This window comes from Pteropus vampyrus, unplaced genomic scaffold, assembly GCF_000151845.1.
Source record: "Pteropus vampyrus isolate Shadow unplaced genomic scaffold, Pvam_2.0 Scaffold83, whole genome shotgun sequence".
Lineage (NCBI taxonomy): Eukaryota > Metazoa > Chordata > Mammalia > Chiroptera > Pteropodidae > Pteropus > Pteropus vampyrus.
In genome coordinates, this window is record NW_011888864.1 from 915,439 (window position 1) to 917,930 (window position 2,492).

The following is a 2,492-nucleotide window of genomic DNA, read 5'->3' on the forward strand; positions in this document are numbered from 1 at the left end:
TAGAAATTAATGTCTAGTTCTAGGATTCTTCAAGTAGAGAAAGAGGGGAAAAAACACTATGGGAATTGCTCGGGGCTTCCTACGTCTTTCATCCTGGTCTGGAAGTAGTTGGTCTCTTAGTTCTTTATCATCTGGGTAATCAGCATACTACTCAAGATGCTGAGAAAGATATGAGAGGTTTCTATAAACATAATCCAAATTTCATTGTTTTACATGTGTAATTTAGCGTAGTTTGGATTCCTTTCCCTCCTTTTGATGATGTGTTATTTGACGCGGAGAGAAAGCATACAGCCCTGGGACATCTCTGTCTGGAACTTCTGGCTCCTTCCATGATCCCCGGCAAACTGCAGAGCTGCTTCTCCACTTAGGCCAACCATCTGAATGTGAGTTCTTTGGGATGTTCATGGAGACTTCCTAAGGTTTAACTTGATTACATGCATCTAATTCTGAAGCGTAGCTTATAAAACATGACAAATTCCAAAACATTATCACCGTAGCTTATCAGCACCAAATATAGGTTAGTAGAGAGCAATGGTATAGAGGCAGAAACCCTGGTTTCAGCCATTCTCAGCTAGAACTTTTTAGTCTAGTCCATGACACAAACAACAAGCCTACCCAAGCAGACTCATGCTTATCTATAAGTCTAGAAGCTTCTATACAGTGAACACACACTTTCTCACACACACACACACACACACACACAAATGTGTTTATTTATCTAATATGCATCTACTTAGTCCTTTACATACGCCAGGCGGTGTTCTAAACATTGGAGATGACATGAAGGACAGAATTTCTCCTATTAGGGGGTTCCTAGTTCAGTCAGCAATTCAAAAACTTTTGTGAATAACAATTAGGCCTTTCAGATCACTTATGAAAGGAAGAAATAATGATCATAACCTCTCTGTTTTATTCTTGGAGCATCTTTTGAAAACAAGTACTTGTCTATTAGGAGCCTTGTTTTCATCCACCTATATCTTCTGTTACTGTGGGTTTAATATTGAATTTGATTCCTTTTAAATCTTTCATTACATATATGCCAACTGAGTGGCTAGATGCTAAATTTAGTATAACTGTTCTTTAAAACATCCTAGGAGTTTGCCTTAAGTGCCTGACTCTGGCCTTAAAGGGCAAATCAAAATGTTTCCAATTGGTTTCCAGCCCACATTACAATGTGTGTGTATATCTGAAAGACTGTTTCTTGGCTATAATTGGTAGTTTTCTTGTAGCTAGTTCCGAGGAAGAAATTGCAGAGAGCTTTATGTCTGCTGACAGTAGTTAGCACTGAGCTCAAAAGCAGCAGGAAAAAAAAATGATTGAGCATCTGGGATGTTTGCCAGAGTGACCTACGAGTTATGGGCAGCATAAGCATTTCAGCCGAGCAGACACAGGGCTCCTCCTGCAGAAACCCAGGTCTCTGCCTTTTAACTTCCCTCCTTGTAAAAGGGGAGAGAAAAGATAAGGGGCTCCTACCAACTCCCTTAAATATTTCAGATAAAAATAATGACTGTGTTAATCTCACTTTAACTTACGAGAATTTATTCCTCCGAACTATTGGCCTAGTGTCAGGAAAAGACTGGAACACACCATTTTCCAGGAGCACAAGTATCAGAAGTTCATATTGTGTGTAGCAGTCACATACAGGTTTACAAGAAAATGTCTCTTGGACGTGATAGAAGCACTATTCACTCTTTCCAAAAAGGAAGCTATGGTTTACTTTGCCAAACGTAAAAAATACACCTTGATGTTTCCTTCTCTCAAGCTCCCTCATCACACACTGTGAGGACAGGGTTTTGGCTGTAGAGAATTGCCAAATGTGGGATACATCAGAGTTTGTGTATAACGCACTGAGCAGGACTCATAAACCTTTGTGTGCAGTGATTATTAAAGACACAGAGAGAAGCAGCTGTCATTTGGAATGGCAGCATACTTCTCCTCCTAAAGAATGACCTGGAGGGACATACTTTCTTCTTGAGTCACTACCACCTCAAGGACCTGTGAGAGAATGAATTAAAGTCATCTGGCTTTCCATCTCCCTGTGCACTTTTTTTAAGAGTCTCTTTTATGCTAACTTGAAGAACAGATTTCAGAAAAGTGTTTGAAATCTGCCTACAGAATTTTTTAAACAGCATCACCAGCCAAGCAGGTACCGTGATTACGACAGTGATTAAGCAGTTTAAAGAGTCTGGTTCTGCTTAATAGGGTTGCCCTAGCCTTTTATAGGCCCAAACAGAAATCCTTTTAGAGAACTTGTTCTGCAGTCCACCATCACCACTGCTTTCTGGGATGTATCTTGATTTCAGATTTTGATGTTTATTTCTGACATTTTAATATGGCTACCGCTGAACGACACCTACAACAAACCTGAAGTAGAAAGATGGGAGATCTAGGTGGGACGCTTTTTATCATTTTGGTTCATTTTATTTTCCTTAGTTTTTGACTTTGAAGATTTTCAGATACACAGAAAAGTTGAAAGACCAGAACAATGAACT